Source organism: Sus scrofa, chromosome 14, assembly GCF_000003025.6.
Source record: "Sus scrofa isolate TJ Tabasco breed Duroc chromosome 14, Sscrofa11.1, whole genome shotgun sequence".
Classification (NCBI taxonomy): domain Eukaryota; kingdom Metazoa; phylum Chordata; class Mammalia; order Artiodactyla; family Suidae; genus Sus; species Sus scrofa.
Genome location: NC_010456.5, coordinates 3,263,516 through 3,283,304, shown reverse-complemented (window position 1 = coordinate 3,283,304; position 19,789 = coordinate 3,263,516).

Sequence of the window (19,789 nt, the reverse complement as noted above, 5' to 3'; positions counted from 1 at the left end):
GTGAAACCACTCAGTCACAACTGGGAGAACTGGCTATTTTATCTGAAGTGCAAAAAAATAAATAAATAAATAAACAAACAAACAAAAAACACAGAGAGTGAAGGAAAAGTAAGAAAACAGAGGATTATGTTCCAAACAAAATAAAAAGATTAAAGCTCCAGAAACAGACTTTACTGTTATGGAGAGAAGTGATTTACCTGATAGGGAGTTTAAAATGATAGTTATAAAGATACTCACCAAGGTCAGGGGAAGAATACATGAACAAAGCAGAAATTTCCATGAAGAGATAGAAATATTAAAAAAAAAAAAGAAAGAAAGAAATCACAGACCTGAGGAATACAACGTTTAAACTAAAAAAATTGATAGAGGGGTTCAACCACAGACTAGTGGAAGAAAGAATTGGCAAACCTGAGGACAAAACAGTGAAATTCACCTAATCAGAGAAAAAGCAAAAAGAGAAAAGAATGAAAAATAGTGAAGAGAGTAAGGACCTCAACTATGGGACACTATCAAGTGGACCAAGGATACGCATCATAGGGGGATCCCAGGAGGCAAAGAGTCAGAGAAAGGGGCAATAAGCATATTCAAAGAAACAATACCCAACAAAGTTCTCCCTCAGAATGAAAGGAGAGAGAATTTTCCAGACAAGCAAAAGCTAGAAGAGTTTATCACCGCTAGATCAACATTACAAGAAATGTTAAAGGGAGTTCCACAGCTGAAGTGAAACGATGCTGATTAGTAAAAGAAAAATATATCAAAATATAAAACTCATTGGGACAAGTAAATATACAGTTAAATTCAAAATACTCTAATATTGTAATAGTGATGAGTAAAGCATTTATAACATATCCCTTATAACTCAATATATCCCTACAATTCCAGTATGAAGGTCAAAAAGATAATAGTATTAAAAGTAACTATAACTACAAAAAGAACTAAAAGGAAGCCATGTTTAAAGAATTAGATGAAGATATTACAATAATAAGTCAACAAATAGAGAAACTCAATGAAGAGATACAAATTATTTTTTTTAAAAAGGAACCAAATGTAAATTCTGGGCTTGTAAACTACAATAACTGAAGTGAAAAATGGCTTAAAAGTGTTCAACAGCACATTTGAGATGGCAGAAGAAAGAATCTGTTAACTGGAAGATGGAGTAATAGAAATTAATTCAATGTAAAAAACAATAAGAGTTTTAGGGGGAAAAATGAGCTATGGGACACCATAAGCACATCAACATATGTGGAAAGAAAGGAGAGAAAACGGAGGAAGAAAGAATACTTGTAGACATAATGGCTAAAAAGTTACCAAATTCAATAGAAAATATTAATCCACCAAACCAAAGTTCACTTCTAATAAAATAAAAGAAAGCACATACACTCTATAACACATCGTAGTCAAACTGTGGAACCACAAAAGAAAAATCTCTAAAGAAGCAAGAGAGAAACTGTTCTCCATGTATGAGGGGCCCGCATAAAATTAATCACGGACTTCTACTCAGCAACAATAGATGGAGGGCTGCCAGAGGATATATGCAAAGAGGGGAAAAAAACTATCAACCAAGAATTCCATGGCGAGAAAATCTATCCTTTAAAAAAGCGAGCAGGATAAAAATATTCCCAGATAATCAAAAGACTGGGAGAGTTTTCTGTTAGCAGTCCAAGTGATAACAATTACCAAAGGAAGACACTTGAACAGAAAAATAAACAAACCTGATTCTTAGATTTGAAAACACTGGATTGATTTGTTGAAGGATGTATGTATATCCACACTGAATGTTCCAAAAGCTGTGAGGGCAGTTTCTTGATTTCAGAAACAAAGGATGCTGGAAGCTTATGAAGTGTTTACTTTGAAGGTCTATCTCACTTCCTTTTATGCTTTATAACTTTGTAAATTTTGAATAACTTTTATTAATTTAATATTTAAGTCCCCACAGCTGAATGGAGGGAGGGTTAACTGAATTTTTAAAAAATTTAATGTTTTTGAGATTCACATGGAGAAAGAAGTATGAAAAAAAATGTGAATTCTACCTCTGAGTTGAGGTGGGGCACAAGCATACGTGGAAAATATGGAGTCATACTAGGGCATCTTGAGAGTAAAATTTCCTGGAAATTAACCAGAGACGACTCCAGATTTTTAAAAGCTGTTGATGGAGCTCCAGGAGAGCTCTCAAAAGAACCAAGTAGTATCTGAGATCCAGGTGGAGTTAATAGAAAAATGACTAATGTCTGTCTCTTAACAGGGTGAGAAAGTGGTAAAAGGCTCAGAGAAGGATGGATGAATGGAGCTATAGGGCTGGGAGGTTAGGGAGGGGCTGGAGTCAGCCTCCTCTCTGCTACTTCCTCCCCGCCCTCAGGGGCCCCTTTGTGACCAGACTGCTCTGTGATGTGGGCCTGGGTATATATAGCCCCGGAGGACGCTCCCTGCACTCAGTTACTCAAGAGTAGCAGTATGATTCCGATAATGGAGAATTTTCTCTTTTCTATGAAAAATGCTTTTGATATCTGGCTGGAGTCCAGTCCCACCTGGGCAATTGAAACCATCCTCGCCTTCCTGTGTGGACTGGGGCTCTATGTCCTATTACTTCCCCTCTTCCAGGGTAATCCATCCTTACCACCATCTAGGAACACACATGGAAACATCAGGAGGGTAAGGAATCCCCAAGCACATGAGATTCTTTCCTCTTTCCTGTTATTTTCTCTTTTTTCTGAAGCAACTAGAGAGACTCCTGACATGGGAAAGAATAGGACATCTATTCTCAGGAAACAACACACACCATCCCTCTAGGGACAAGCCAGGCCCGACAGGGGAAAGAGTGGGCGTTGGGATTTCTGGCCAAAGATCTCAGACCAGGTGTCCCAGGAGGGGGAGAGGGCTCCAGGGCTAGATCCAAATGCAGTGACCAGCGGCCAAGGACTGGATACTAAGAGTTCAATCTCAGCCACAGGTTAAGCCCCCGAGCACTGGTTCACCGGCCATGATCAAGTGCCTTGAACAAGGGCTGATCCGAGGGCAGTGCTGAGGCCCTGGGAGCCTCTGAGCGGGAGCTCCACTGGGGCCCCAGCCTCAGGGAACAGACCTACCTGACAGAGCTCTGAGAAGGTGTGTTTCTTGAACAGAGACGGAAGAAATCCAGAGTAGATCTCACATAGAAAATCCCTCACTGTGTTCTTCAAGGAAGGAACAGAAAATATTTGTATCTGCCCTAAAAATGAGTGAAAGAAAAGAAAAACCACTGTTAGTTAAAAGTAGAAAGCCCTATTATGCCTGGACATGGAGGGTCAGATGCTTGTCTAGAGAAGGGAGAGTGAGAGGAACCAGCCCTGCCTTTTCTCTGTCTCTCAGCCTCAAATGGAGCCTAGGGGGAGGAGGAGGAGTAGAAAGAAAAACGGTGCCTTGAAAGGTAAGCTTCCGCGTTCAGCCCTGCGTTCCCATCTCTCTCAGCCCTGAAGGCCCAGCTCCATGGTCTCTGAGGATGCCAGTGGCAGGGCATGTCCCTCAGGAAACAGAACCCTCAGGGAGGTTCCTGGGAAGGAGATCAGAACACAGATTTTTCCCAGATTCCTCCCAGATTCCACGTGCATAATGAAGCTGTGAGGGGCCTGGGAAAGGGTGTGACTCAGCAGGGCATGTGGGCTGTGTTGGACCACTAGTGGATCGGGACTATTAGACTAATCATTACTATTATTGGCACTATTGGACTAATAATGCCTGGTGGGACCTCCAGCTTGGACTGAGAACAAGATGTTTCACATGGCCGGGATTCCTCTGTGAGGTCTCCCTGCCCCCTTCCAGCCCCCCCCCACCCCCAACCCCGGGGTGGTTGCAAGGGGCAGAAAGAGGTAACAGATATGGAAGCACTTTGCAAATGATAAACCCATTTGTGAGCTTCTCCATCACTGTCAGGATTCGTGTGGCCTTGGACGCTGGTGCTTGGGCTCCAGTCTCCCAAAAGTGTCCCCTAAAGGGACCAGCCTCCTGTGAAACCCTCATGCCCCTGCCTTCACCACCGTGACCCAGTGTCCTGATTTCCAGCCTGCAGAGACTGCCTGGAAGAGCTGAAAGAGGTTCGGGGCCTAATTTCACACCTGCAGAGGTAAAAAATCTTTCTCTCCTGGGTTCTCCTTCTTTCCAGAGCCCAGGGTGTGACCCCAGGGCTGCAGGAAGCCTGGGGCTGACCTGGGAGGGGGAGCCATGGCAGCGGGGTTCAGCTCAAACCCCAAGGTGAGGGACAGCAGGTGCATTGTGAAGTCAACATGGGGGTGTGGGGGGGGAGCGGGGCGTGGCCACATATGCCCACCCCTGCCTGGCCTGCCCAGCCCTCTGGCCCCATTGGTTCCTGGCTGCAGCTTGTGCCTCTTGTCTCCTGCAGTCACCTGGGGAGGTTCACTAACAAGGACAGCTTTCATCAGCTCTCCTGTCAAGACCCCCCTGGCGAGGTGTGCCAAGCAGCGCCCACTGGAGCCCAGCAGCCATGCAGGGGGCCTGCAGAAGAGGCTGCTCCTGCCATGTCCCAGGCATCTCTGACCAAGTGGCCTCCACATCAGGCCTCTACCCTTTCATTAGGCTCAAAGACCTCCACCATTTCCGTTCACTCACGTTCATCCCTGAGTGCCTCTCAACCACCAGAGCCCCTCCTTCCCCTGGACAGCCCTTCACCCCAGCCACTTGCTCCTTCCTCCTCCCCACCACACCCCCCTGAGGCAGGCACCTGCCCTCCACCTCTGACAGCCTCCTCTGGCCCACCACCACCAGACTCCGCTCTGAGTCTCAATCAGCATGACCCCAAGGCACTCCCACTCAGCACCATCCCACGCAGCTCGTCTCCGCTCGCCTCTGGGAGACCAGCCATCTCAGGCAATGGCCGCTCAAACTGTCCTATTTCAGCCCTGTCTTGGTGGCAGATGGCTGCCAAAGCCTGGAGCCTCTCCACCTTGACACGGTTTGAGTCCCGGCAAGAGCACCTTCCCCATCACCCACCGGAGACCCCTTTCTGGGTAGACACCTCAAACAGACAGGTAGAGGCTGCTAGCCTCTCTTTTGTCAACCCGAATGTCCAGAAGCTTCTGGAAATATTAATTAGCAAGAGAGTAGAGCTGAAAATTTGGAAGAAAAAAGAAAAGGAGGAGGGGTCAGACTACCACCTGAATTCTTTGGGGAAGACGTTCAAGTCCCTAGGTGGCCAGCAGGACAGCAAGGGTCAGCAACATTTCTGGAGCATAAAAGGCAAACCAGAACAGCTGCTTGGTTCTGAGATGCCACCACATCGTGCCAGTTTAGGGGACCATTTACAGAAGAAATGCAGTCAGCTCTTCTGGGGTCTCCCCTTTCTGCACAGTGAGTCTCTGGTGGCGACTCTCACAGTAGCTGGTTCCCCTCTGGAGTTACCTCCTGTGTTATTCAATGAATGCTCCACGGCCAAACCACTTGAAATTCAAACTAAAGTAACTTCACATCCATCATTGGCTCAGCCCTTGCCCCATCCTGGGGCCCGGGCTCGACCTCAACTTTTGCCTCCAACCATGCCACACTATCAGCCCTCAGCTCTGGCTAACATGGAGACCCAGGCCCAACCCCAAACCTTTACTCCAACCATGCCACAATGTCACACCCCACCTCTGCCTAGCATGAAAATCCAGGCCCGACCCCAAACTTTGACTGCAACCATGCCACAACATCAACCCCCACCACTGGCTAACATGAAGATCCAGGCCCAACCCCAAACTTTGACTGCAACCATGCCACAACGTCAACCTCCACCACTGGCTAACATGGACATCCAGGCACGACCCCAAACTTTGACTGCAACCATGCCACAACGCCAATCCCCACCACTGGCTAACATGGACATCCAGGCCCGACCCCAAACCTTTACTCCAACCATGCCACAATGTCACACCCCACCTCTGCCTAGCATGAAAATCCAGGCCCGACCCCAAACTTTGACTGCAACCATGCCACAACGTCAGCCTCCACCACTGGCTAACATGGACATCCAGGCACGACCACAAACTTTGACTGCAACCATGCCACAACGCCAATACCCACCACTGGCTAACATGGACATCCAGGCCCGACCCCAAACTTTGACTGCAACCATGCCACAACGTCAACCTCCACCACTGGCTAACATGGACATCCAGGCACGACCCCAAACTTTGACTGCAACCATGCCACAACGTCAACCTCCACCACTGGCTAACATGGAGATCCAGGCACAACCCCAATCTTTGACTCCAAACATGTGCCAGTTTCACCCCCTACCTCTGGCTCACATGAAGACTGAGGACCAACCCCAACCGTTAACTCCAACCATACGCCAATGTCAACCCTCACCTCTGGCTCAGTTCCAGAACCAGGCCCGACCCCAACCTTTGATTCCAATGATGTCCCATTTACAACCCCCACTGGCTCACATGGAGACCCAATCCATACCCTTGATTCCAACCATGCCTCAATGTCAGCCCCCACATCTGGCTCATATGGAGACACAGGCTCAACCCCAAACCTTGACTCCAATCATGTCCCAATTTCAATGCCCACTAGTTCACGTGGAAATCCCGGCCCAGCCCCAACCCTTACCTCCAACCATATCTAAATGTCAACCCTCATCTCTGGCTCAGTTGGACACCCCTGCCCATCTCACACCCTCTCTCCAAAACATACCATCTTCTTCTCAACCCCAGGTTAGATACAGTGAAGTATCTTTCCCTACAGTCCAAAATGAGTCACAATCTTTCATCCCAAATGCAATCCGAAGTCTAGAATGTCACTTTCTGAAAAAGCAACTAGAAAAAGGAAAGACCTTACCCTCCTTGGTTAAAAAATCTCAGCAAGTCTTTAACCAAGTTCTTCCCAATATTTCCCAAGACAACAAGGCTCCCCAGGCCTACAGCCCTGTCTCTGTCCCTCCTAGGGCTTTGATCAGCCCTGAGGTTCGGGAGAAATTAGAACAACACCTTTTGAAAAGATTCATGCAGCAACAAAGCGGTCTGCCCTATAGAATCCAAGTGTCTCAGAAATTGATGCAGTCTCAGGACAAGCCCCCAGGACCTTGTCAGACACAGGGCAAGAAAGGACCCTCAAGGCCCTCTGCATTTGTGGACAAAAGCAGCCAAAGTGCACAGAAGATGGGGTTCAGGTGCTCAGCAAGTATCCCAGCAGGAAGAGACCTGGGCCAAGATGTAGGGCAAAGCGTAGGGAAGATCCTAAAAGACCTGTACATGGCCTCAGCTAGCCCTTTGATGAAGGTTGCAAGAGTGAAGACTGAGTCAGTAAGAGGCTTGGGCCTAGAAAAGAATCATCCAGAAAAAACCCTAGGAGTCTTTTTGGGCAGGAAGGCCGAGCAAATCTGCAAGGGTCAGATCCCTATGGACGTTCATCATTCCAGGCTTGCTGCCAACCGTGTCCATGACTTTCCTGGAAAGTCCAATGTTTATAAAGGAACAATAAATCCAAACTCTTCCCGGGATCAGGAACCCTACCTGATTGTCTCCCATGAATCTTTTGTCCTCAGTCCATGCATTCAGCAGGTGCTAGAAGCACATATTATCAAGTTTCGGATGAAGCACAATTGGGGCCTACTTCTGAAGGTCCTGAAGTTCATAAATCTCTTGAAGTTGAAAAAGGCTCACCCCATAGACCTTCCAGGGTCCAACAGGGAAGTCACCTGTAAATCTGAGGAACAGTCTAAAGCCCAGCTAAGCAAAGTCTTAGAAAAACCTCCTGAGCCACACCTGAGAGAGGAAATAACAACAGAATCTGGTTCCATCCTGGTGAGTCCCCTCCCTGCCCCCTCCCCTGAGAGTAAGGAAATCCAGGGGGCCCCAGTTGTGCCCCCACCTGGCAATGTCCCTAAACCTGCAGAGGCTCCTCTGACTGAACAGAAGCTCCCGCCACCCTCTCTGACCCCCACATCCAGCTTCGTGAGCAGAATCTGGCACAGTGAATCTGTCATGGGGGTTGGGAAAGGCAGCCTGGAGAACCTAGAGCCCAGTCCACATCCAGCAATGGCTGGGAATGAGCCCAGGGAGGAGGCTGGGAGACGGCCCTCCCTAGATTCCTGCTCTAGCGTGACAGTAGTGGACCTCGATGCACAGCCCCCATCTTTGGGGGAGAGTGATCCTGCTTGGAGACGTGCTTTGAAATCTAGTGTGACAGTCAACTCCCACATCTTTAATGTCAATCGGAAGAGCTCGAGGTCTCCAGGATCCAATAAAAGCGCCTCATCCCGTGCAAAGTCTGGTGCCTCAAGTCCAGGAGATCAATACATTGATACATGGTTTCGTAAGCTGGAGTTCCAAGGGTTCCCAAACTCGCAGAAGCAGGCTCCAGATGTGCTTCTTCAAGACTGTGAAACGGGTGTCCTTTTCGAAGACTGCACCACTCATATGCTTCTTAAAGACTATCACCCGGATATGTACCAGGCCGAAGACATCTTGACTTCTCAGGAGTCTGTGTCTTGTTCCCCATCTTTGTCCAGTGGAGACACTTCCATTTCCCAGCTGCTCTATGACCGCGGATCCAGTGGAGGGAGCAGCCAGGGGCAGCAGGAGCCCCTGAGATGGAAGGCCCAATACAAGAGCCCAAGTAAGAAGTTTGTCATCACCACTGAGAGAGAAAATTATAAGAGACCCAAACTAGGACAGTATAGAAAAGGGTTGGCAGAACGGAGGGCCCACCAGGCCCGTGAGACGAGCCACCCTAGCCAGAAAAAGGAATCCGTAGAGTCCCTAAAAAGCAGGTCCCTCCAGTTAATGCTGAAGAAGGGACAGCCTCCTTCAGAAAGCCACTTCCGAAAAAGAATGAAGCGTATTCTGCAGTGGATTTTCCCCAGTAAAGACAAAGAACCACAAGCCCCCCCACCGAAAGACAAGCCTGCCGTAGCTGCTGCCCAGAGCCAGGGACGGGTCAAAAGCAGACTGTTTATGGATAGCGGAGCAGCGGAGGCTCAGGCCCTCATGACTGCTGTTGGCCGAATCCTGGAGGAGAAGGTGGCGCTTCACCACGGACCTCATGCCTCAAGGTTAAATTTGTACCAAGGAGAACTCCAGGCGCCTCTAGGTCCGCATTACTGCTACCATAGATACCTCTCCTACGAAGAGCAAAGGAGAGTGATGAGAGATACACCCTGTGATCATCAAGTCACCCCCAAGGGCCACAGCTGTCCCAACAAGAGTGAGTGGACCCATCACAGGGACAGCAAGTGGGCCTTCTCACATAGGGAGCCAGGGCCTCCAGGCACACCCTACTGGCATGGACCAAGAGTGACCAGTGTCCCAGGCCGCCCCCTCCACTGTCCAAGGCACTGTCTCCTTGGGAAATACACCGCTTCCCTTCAATCAGAACAGGCTTGTCAGAGCTTCCCTGGTAGGACCACTCTCCACCAAGGAAAAATGCACACCGTGCAGAGGAAAACTTACTTCTCTCATGTAAGCACATCCTCAGTGTGCTAACAACTTCTTCCTACCAGAGTTTTTCGTGTTTCCCAAAATAAACGTTTTTTTTTTCTCCTGAGAGGTGGCGGTTTCTGTCTGTGCCTGCGGGGGGAAGGGGTGGGGTCAGGGTCCACTTTTCCCAGGTGTCTGCTTTGGCTTCTAGAAGGGACAGGGCCATAGAGGGAGGCTGGCCCCAGCGTGGAATACCTGCCCCCAGTTCCCTTGTTGCACCTTGAAGCTCCCCTAATACCAGCTTTACAGAAACAAGAGATAGCACTCAGGACATGGCAGGGGAACACAACCTGTAAGACTTGCCCCCACGCCAGCATCTGGCTCAGCCATCCTCTCCTGCTTTCTGTCTACCTTGAACTTGTGCAGGTGTAGGGGACGGGGGTGGGTGGCAGAGGCTGAAATTCCCCCTCAGGCTCCAACAAGTGTCAGAGACCAGTTCCCATGTCAGAATAAGGAGGGCATTTGGGGGCAGCGCTGGGGTGGGGGGAGCCTGGCCCCCCAGGCCTTGGTGGGGAGAGATGACCTCCGCCTGGGAAGCCTCTCCTCTGGCTGAGAGAGCTGGGGGTGAGATGGCCCAGGAGGTCACACTCCTTCTGCCTTTCTCAGGCTCTGGAGCAGCAGCGAGGATGAGGACCAGGCATTCCCAGCCGTGAGGGTGCGGGGGGAGGGCGGGGGACACTGAGGCCACTGAGGGCCTGTCCCCTCCTCCTGCTCACAGTGCCCACAACCCCTGGGGGACAAGCAGGGCCATGACCGTGTGTGCTGTCACCTCACCACCTGGCAGAGGACACTGTGCCCCAGGCTGGGATGCCAGGAAGGAGGCAAGTGGCAGAGGTGCCCAGGCTGGGATGCAGCAAGGCACAGTGACCAAGGAGCCCCTGGCATCCCACCATGTCTCTGGCCCAGAGGGGAGAAGTTGGGCGCCCGATGGCTCTTGGTGGCCCTACCCCAGAGCCTCCCGGTTTCTCCAGCTCCCAGAGCCCAGAGGAAGGACACCTGAAGCTCCTTCACGGAGGTGGGGGTTGGGAGGCTCATGGAGGCAGCAGAGCCTCGACAGGGCGGGTCACTTCCCCGCCATGATCTCATCAGCTTTCACGGGATGGGCAGCTCAGGACAGACCTGCATTCTGGACCTTTACCTACATGCGCGACTCTAGGAGGCTCCCAGGGGACAGGTGGGACTTAAAAGTCCCAGGGACTGTCCTGGGGTCCTAGCAACTGTCACCTGGCAGCAGCCTTGCTTACCCCAGAGCCCCAAGGAGGAAGGGCCAGCAGACAGGACTTGTCACACGGTAGGGGGGAAGTGACCTGCAGAGGGCGCATGGGTTCCCCTCCCCCACCGTCCACATGGAAAGCTGGGGGACCAGGGCAGTTCTCTAGACCCATCGGTGCTTTGTGTCACGGTCACTCCCACGGTGGATGAGCCTTCCCCAGGAGGGGACCTGATCTAGGTGACAACAGGAAGGGCCCTGCCCCATGCCTGTCAAGACCCAATTTGTGGGCCCAGGACCCAGGGGGCAGGGGAGACCGGGCACAAGTTTCTTCCTGGAGCCAGGTCCTGCCTCAGGGCCTCATCCTCCAGAGTGGGCACAGTGGTGACAGCACAACCAGGACCAGGGGAGGCGCTGGGACCCAGGGCAGAGTGCACCCTTGGGAGCTCAGAAGATGGTGGCCCAGAGCGGGACCTGAGACTGGCTGCTACTGTGTCCTCTCAGGGGCAGGGAGAGGTGGGGCTGGGGGTGGGGGGAGCTGGCTCCTGTCGGGAGAAGTGACACAGACAGCGACACTGAGAGAACAGCAAGAAACAAGAAGGGGCAAGTCCCTCTGCCCTTCTCCTGCCATAAGATCAGAAGGCCAGCAATGGGGAGCCCGCCACCAAGAGTCCCACACAGACACGCCTGAGAGACCTGCATACAGGTCAGAGATCACACATACACTGACCTGCACAGAGACCCCTGACAGACCGACCCAGAGACTTCTCTCTGAGACCTCCCCCACATGCCTCACAGGCATTCTTTAGGGTCTGAGTACCCATGGCCAGGTCCTTTACAGTGGATCTGATGCCACTTGGACCGGCAGCAGAGGAGAAGGACCAGTGACTCCCTCCACCACCCCAAGGACTCCGGGCACCCGGACTTGGTCAGCATTGCCCACATGGGGTTCTCTGCTTGGACGGATGCTCATGAATTTCTGTCCTTTTGTAACATCTTTGCCTCTGAACAGAAGAATCACATGTTCCACCTGCAGACCTGCCAGGGTCTTCCCTCCACGCGTTTTCATTAGCTTGAGCTCTGACCCACAACTTGGAGAATCACAAATTTTAAACATGAGCAAAATGCTGCCTATCTCCAATGAGAGAAAATACCTCATGTGTCCCGTTTTAGTCATCTTCCAGTCAGATGGTGTCAGTGTCACTTTTTTATTTCCTTGGGGACAAGATTTGAACTCAAGATGGCAAATTACTTTGGAAACAAGGTAAAGGCCTGCATCAACTGGGCTCTAGAAATAAAATAAACCCACAAAAAGGCATGTGGACTCTCCGGAGGCTGTGCAACCAACACATTATTTTGCACGTAACAGTTTGTGTCAGGTTTGTGGGTTTGGTGTTACTTTTGAGTGAAATAGGCTCACTATTATGTGAAGATTTTTCAAACAAGTCATATATCTGGCAATGTTCCCTTTTTTATCCTCTGGAAAAATATGCTTTTACTTTTCCTTAAAATGTAGTAAAGACCTCTAATGATATTATACATGCTTCCAAGATATGACGAAGTCCTTAGCTTAAACTGATGAACTATTTAGAAGGATTGGTTTTTAAATAATTCCTTTAAAATGTACATTTTCCAAGACTCAGTCCATCGGGCTCCATTTTATATTCATTATGGGGCTAAAAAAGGACACTTGGCTTCAAATAGTCTGGAATCTTATAAAAGATACCATGTAATCGATGCTTGAGATAGACACATGGCTTAAGAAAATTACCAGAATGGGAGTTCTCTTCGTGGCTCAGCTGTTAGCAAACTCAACTAGGATCCATGAAGATGTGGGTTCGATCCCTGGCCTCGCTCTGTGGGTTAAGGATCCGGTGTTGCCATGAGCTGTGGTATAGGTCACAGACACAGCTCAGATCTGGTGTTGCTGTGGCTGTGGCATAGGCCGGCAGCTGTAGCTCCAGTAGGATCCCTAGCCTGGGAACTTCTATATTCCACGGGTGCAGCCCTAAAAAGCCAAAAAAAAAAAAAAAATTACCAGAAGGGGTGTGTTAACATCCGATTTGAAGAAAATGTACATTAATTATCAAAGTGTACATTAATGTACACAAAAAGTGCACATCAATCATCAAAATCCTCACATTACATATCCAGCTCTTCCCAAAGGGGCATTTTAGGGATACTACATATTTCTTGCTGCTCATAAACACCTAGTTTTCTTTTGCCTTTTTTTTTTTTTTTTTTTTTGCTTTTGTATTTTTAGGGCCACATCCACAGCATATGGAGGTTCCCAGGTTAGGGGTTCAATTGGAGCTGCAGCTGCTGGCCTACACCACAGCCACAGCAAGGCAGGATCTGAGCCGAGTCTTCCACCTACACCGCAGCTCACAGCAATGCTGGATCCTTAACCCACTGAGTGAGGCCAGGGATTGAACACGCAACCTCATGGTTCCCAGTCAGATTTGTTTCCACTGTGCCACAACAGGAACTGCTCTTTGCTTTTCTAAAATCTATTTGAATGACAACTGTCAAGCTCGTGTCATTGGTTAATTCTCTCTGATTACCCATTGAGATGATAGTATCATGGTCTTTCCTCTAAGAGAAGCAGAGCTGAACTGAGGGCTCTTATGGCCTATTTATTTCACCAAAAAGTTCCCATCTTCCATTCTCCATAATTTACAGACTTTTAACTAATTTTCTTCCTTCTCTCTTACAATGCCATTGAATCACAAAATGATGGAATATGGCTCTTGATGTCTGATAGTATTCTATTGGGTGGCATTTGTTTGTTTATTTTTTGCTTGGGGGGTGTTGGTAGGGAAAGTTATGCAGTTAAGTTTCATGATCAAAACCCAATGGGATTTTAGGTTGAGATGTTGGTTGTACAACTATAAATATAATAAAATTTCATTGAAATAAAAATCTAGGCGTTCCCATCTTGGTGCAGCAGAAACAAAACCGAGGATGAGGATGTGGGTTCAAGCCCCAGGCTTGCTAGGTGGGTCGGGAATCTGGTGTTGTCATGAGCTGTGGTGAAGGTTGCAGACAAGGCGAAGATCCCCCATTGCTGTGGCTGTGGTTTAGGCTGGCGGCTGTAGCTCTGTTTCAACCCCTAGCCTGGGAATTTCAAGATGCTGCAGGTATGGCCCTAAAAGCCAAAATACAAAAACAAACAAACAAACAAAAAAAAATTTTAAAAACCAAAATGGAATCTAAAACATGGCACTGGAGTTCCTGCTGAGGAGCAGTGAAAATGAATCCAACTAGGAAACATGAGGTCGTGGGTTCCATCCCTGGCCTTGCTCAATGGGTTAAGGATCCAGTGTTGCCATGAGCTGTGGTGCAGGTTGCAGACACGGCTCAGATCCCATGTTGCTGTGGCTCTGGCGTAGGCTCCCATTAGACACATAGCCTGGGAACCTCCATATGCCACGGGTGTGGCCCTAAAAAGACAAAAGACAAAATAAAATAAATAAAATAAAATAAAATAAAACAAAACATGGCACAAATGAATCTATCTACAAAACAGAAACAGACTCACGGACATGGAGAACAGACTTGTGGTTTCCGGGAGTGGGTAAGACAAAGTGGGAGAGACAGGGAGTTTGAATTTCGTAGATGCAAACTATTAACATTTACAATGGATAAGCAATGAGGTCCTACTGTACAGCACAGAGAACTGTGTCTGGTCTTTTGTGCTAGAACACGATGTGAGATAGTATGAGAAAAAGAATGTATATATATGTATGACTAGGTCACTGTGCGGTACAGCAGAAATTGATATAACACTGTAAATCAACTCTACTCTAATAAAAATCAAAAATTTAAAAACGGGGGAGTTCCCGTCATGGCGCAGTGGTTAACAAATCCGAGTAGGAACCATGAGGTTGAGGGTTCGATCTCTGCCTTTGCTCAGTGGGTTAAGGATCCAGCATTGCCGTGGCTGTGGTGTAGGCCGGCAGCTACAGCTCTGATTAGACCCCTAGCCTGGGAACCTCCATATGCCACAGGGAACGGCCCTAGATAAGGCAAAAAGACAAAAAAATTTTTTAAAAATTTAAAAATGGGATCAATTAGGAAAAATGTCTTGCAGGCAATACTTTACAAAGAGTAGTATTTCCTTTTCAGGTTGACTGCTTTAACAGTAGTATAACAGTATTAGACTGAGTGATTATTATTTAGTCCTTTGAATTAAAGTTGTTTAGGGTGGCCGTGAAGTCTGAAAACATAGACAAATGTCCACAATAAATACTTTATTGCTCTGACGTGTGAATGTGTTGTCCCTCACTAGCAATTCATAGTTCAATAAGCTGTGCAAAAGTGCAACACATAATAAGCGTTAGCAATGTCTCCATCAGTCACTGCACGTGCATCTGTCACACGTTACCTCAGATGATGTGTGTGTCCAATTTCCGTGACATGAACTTGCACCTTTACCCTGGATGAAACAATCTAGGAGGTTCTACCTATTTTAAAAACAATGTCTCTATTTCCAGACTTTATTGTCACCCTATTTTTAACAAGATTCACCTACGGCAAATCTTATAAACGTTTTACCATTCATATATACCAAACAGAAGTGGATTCCAAAAATAAGATTAACAGAGAAAATAACAAAAGCAAGTCTTTTTTGGTTTATGACATTTTTCACATGAAAACCTTTTGCTGAAAACGAAGTGATTTTTAACCTGCAGATAAAAGACCGCCTCCACGATATGCAGGATGTATTATAAATTTAGTTTTGAAATGGATTTGCACTTAAAACAATTCACACACTGATTGTAATGAACCAGGCTTCCTAGAAAAAAATGTGGAGGGTGGCAATTATGTGATGACTTCTTAATACTCCAAGGGGTAAAGCTTTGTAAAGCTTTTTTCCAAACAGGCAAAAAAAAAAAAAAAAAAAAAAAAAGAAGGAAAGAAAGAAAGAAAAGAAAGCAAGAAAGAAAAAGAAAAAGAAAAAGCAGTCATTTTACCACGTTAACCCTGAAGAGCTGTTCCCCTTGATAGGTCACAATGCTAAGTTCATTTTCATACACTTGTACTTTGTAACAAACTCCCACAGGAAGTGTTTTGCCAGTGTTCCCAGACATACACAGCCACACTTTGCCGTGTTCACACCATGGACCCAGTAGGGAACATCCCGACCCACATGATCCAGAAGCTTCATAACTGCGGCTGCCTCTTTGAGGTAGATCTGGCTCATAATCATTCCTGGAACGGGAGTGGTCTTTCTAATTGTGCCTCTGGCATCTGGCCACAGGGATTGTCACAGTTCCCAAACAGTCACAAGTTCCTGTTCCTCAGATTTGCCGTGGCGCCCTCCTGTGGCCAGTGGCCAGACTGGTGTCCTCACGCCATAGTGACCAAAAGGCCATTTCCCCAGGGACATGCAATCGGTGCTCTCCACAGCCACGTTGTGCCACAGATGTGCAGATGGCACCGATGAAAATAATTTCCTGATAGCTATAACATAGTGCTGAGCCAGACTCAATAAATGAAGATGTAAAACACGCCAGCATCTTTCACAGCAAACCTGGGTGACTCAGCTGTCTGACTCCAGGCAACTTTGTGCTTTCTGGTTTCTCACCTTCCCTCACTGTCATGACTTCTGCAGCTCTTCTTTCCTCCTCTGAGTCCAAAAGCTGGATTCACTACTATACCTGTTCCCTGTGGTTTCACAATCTCTGCTATTTGTCTCCAAAGAACACTGCAACCAGACAGACTTCTCCCGGCTCATGCATCGCCATAAACTTCAGAAGCAAGACCACCTTCTTTTCTTTTTATTCCTGACATAATTCTATGCTGGTGACACTTTACTTGCCTAATTTCAATGTCAGTAAATATTTCAAGAGTGTAAATTTATTTTGCAGAGTGTGGTCCCTGGAGTGAGACACACTTTCCACCTATCGGTTCTGTGACGTGGGCATGTCACCCAATGCCTCCAAATTTCATTTCCTTGACTTGGAAAATGAGGCTCAGAGTTAACAGTGTTGCAGTGAAAGAGAAATCAGTTAGAACATTAAAACACTGCACAGCAAGATTGAATCATTTTGCTGTTATGGTTGTTGTTATTTTTTCATATTATTACCAAGTTAGTGTTCATTTGTTAAAGTACACACAATTAGTTATTTTTTACAGAGTAAAATTTTCTAGCACAAAAGCTAGTGTCTATCTGTATTAAAAAAAAAATTTTTTTTTGTCTTTTTTTGTCTTTTGTTGTTGTTGTTGTTGCTATTTCTTGGGCCGCTCCCGCGGCACATGGAGGTTCCCAGACTAGGGGTCGAATCAGAGCTGCAGCCACCGGCCTACGCCAGAGCCACAGCAACGCGGGATCCAAGCCGCGTCTGCAACCTACACCACAGCTCACGGCAACGCCGGATCCTTAACCCACTGAGCAAGGGCAGGGATTGAACCCGCAACCTCATGGTTCCTAGTCGGATTCGTTAACCACTGCGCCACGATGGGAACTCCATGTATTAAAATTTTTTAATTCTCTCTGAGAAAATAAACGATTCTTTCAAGAAAATTTCAAATCCTTCCTTGCCACAAGTTATTTAGTAGGTTTCTATTTGCATTTTAAAGGAGTCTTTCTGCCATCCCAAAGTCATTGCTTCTTTTACTGGGTCCAACAAGCTGGACTCACTGGGTACTTCAAAATCACCTCTGTTCTCATCTGCCTGGTCACACCTGCTCACCCTCAATTCATGGGTGAAATCCAAGGGTCCTCTGGCTATCTCCAGTAAGAGGAGAAGCCTGATTTCAGCAGTTAAATTGAGCAGTCCAGCATAATAGTCAAAATGCCGCATTGCATTTCATTTTCTTTAAATTTGAGTATAGTTGATATACAATGTTGTGTTAGTTTCAGGTGTAGAGCAATGCGATTCAGTTTTACATATATACATTTTCCAATTCTTTTCCCTTATAGGTTATTATAAAATATTGAGTACAATTCCCTGTGTAATACAGTAGGTCCTTTTTGGTTATTTATTTTATACATAGTAGTGTATATATGTTAATTCCAAACCCTTGATTTATCTCTCCTCACCTTTCCCTTTTGGTAACCATAAGTTTGTTTTTGTTTTTGTTTTTGTCTTTCTATGCCTTTGAGTTTCTGTTTTGCTAATAAGTTCATTTGTGTAATTTTTTTAGATTCCACATATGGGTGATAAAGTGTGATTTGTTTTTGTCAGAGGTCTGATGTACTTTACTGAGTATGATAATCTCTAGATCCATCCATGTTTCTGCAAATGGCATTATTTCATTCTTTGTTATGGCTGAGTAATATTTCATTGTGTGTATATACCACATCTTCTTCATCCATTCCTCTGTCAATGGATATTTATGTTGCTTCTGTAACTTGGCTGCTGAGAATAATACTGCAATGAATCTTGGAGTGTAGGTATGGAGATTCCTTAAAACTGAAAAAATGGAGCAGCCATATAAGCCAGCAAGCCCACTCCTGGGCATACATCCAGAGAAACCACATTGCATTTCAATGCAAAGCGTCTGCCCCCAGGAGAAGTGCAGAGCTGGACAGGGAGCACATGAACTTCTCCATTTGCACTTGGTGCTATTTCCTGCCTGCTGGGCTCAGGGCTCCCTAGGTTACTGTTCTTGAATTCCGACCTCTCTTGGCTCAGCAAGAGAGAGGGAAGGAAGAGAAAAAGAGCAAGAAAGGCTCATGTCACTGACAGTGCATGGTTACAAGCCCATCAAGGTGCCGTCTGGTCTTGATGGGGATTCAGAGTGGACATCCTCTTATGGGCATTTCATGCCACATCTGGGGGCCTCACACCCATAGTGCCTTGTCCTGGGGAAGCCCCTGCTCTGGTCTGTCCCCTCAGCTCCCTATCATTGGGCAGCACTGTTGCCATCTGCTCCCCTCGCAGAGCAGCTGGGCCACATGGAACACCTTCAACCCCAAGGCTGGGAGAGCACTTATGCCTGGCACTTCAGCCAGCCCCTCGCCCATGTCTCCAGGATGGTCATATGGTTGTGCCCTGGGTTCCCCAGATGCCAGGGGAACTCAGGCAGCTTCTCAGAGTTGGTTCCTACATGCTGTCTGTAGGGGGTACACTTACAGAAACTTGAAAACACTCTCTAAAAATCTTATTCCAGCTCCAGCTCTCTGGACCATCCCCAAATTCCTATGAGGCTGCAGGGGAATGGTCACATCAGAGTCACTCCCATTCTACTGGCCCCTTTTTTCCAGGGCTTTGTTTCCCCATCAGGGAGCACTCACCTCCTAGGGTTGGTATTAGGCCTTTGAACTACTGCAAAGGTATCTGTATTTAGGATTTTTCTTTTAATTGTCAACTCACTTGGGTACCAAATTTTACCCATTTTCATTTGAAAGAGCATTTCTTATCCCCAGGAAGTAGAATTAAAATATACGCTTATAAAATTTTATATAATTTGAAAAGGTAGGGACTTAGGCTTGGCTGTTCTTTATGGCATATGGGCATTTACCTATAAAGATTTGACCACTTTTCTTCCTTCTTTTACAAAGACCAGAAAATAAGTAAAGAGTAACTGTGAAAACATCAATATTTAGGAGGTGGTTTTCCTTGTGTGTTTATTTTTATGTTACAATCTCTATCTTGACATCACAAAGGAGAGAGAGAGAGTACCTTTGGGGGCGGGGTGCCTTAAGGACAAACTAGGTCCAAGCATTTAGATTTCAAGGCTACCTGAACTTTTCAAGATGTTTCTCAAGGGTTAATGAAAAGCTCTAAAAACTCAGAAACAAATTGAGAATTAAGTCAAATGTAAAAAAAAAAAAAAAAAAAAAAAAAAAGTCACATCTACCCAATATTCTGTGATAATCTACGTAGGAAAAGAATTTGAGAGAGAATGGATATGTGTCTATGTATGACTGAATCTCTTTGTTGTACAGCAAAAATTATCACAACCTTGTAAATCAACTGTATTTCCATAAAACTAAAAAATGGGGGGCGGGGGGAAGCCCCAAATCATTGAAATGAAAGCTGTCTGACCAGTTTTATGACTCTCTCCTGTACCTCTGATGGGTGGAAATGGTTTCTATGTGGACAGCACAGCCCTGGGGACGTCAGAGAAAACAGAAGGAGGACAGGGCATCCCCAGAATTGAGGCGGGTCCACCTCGC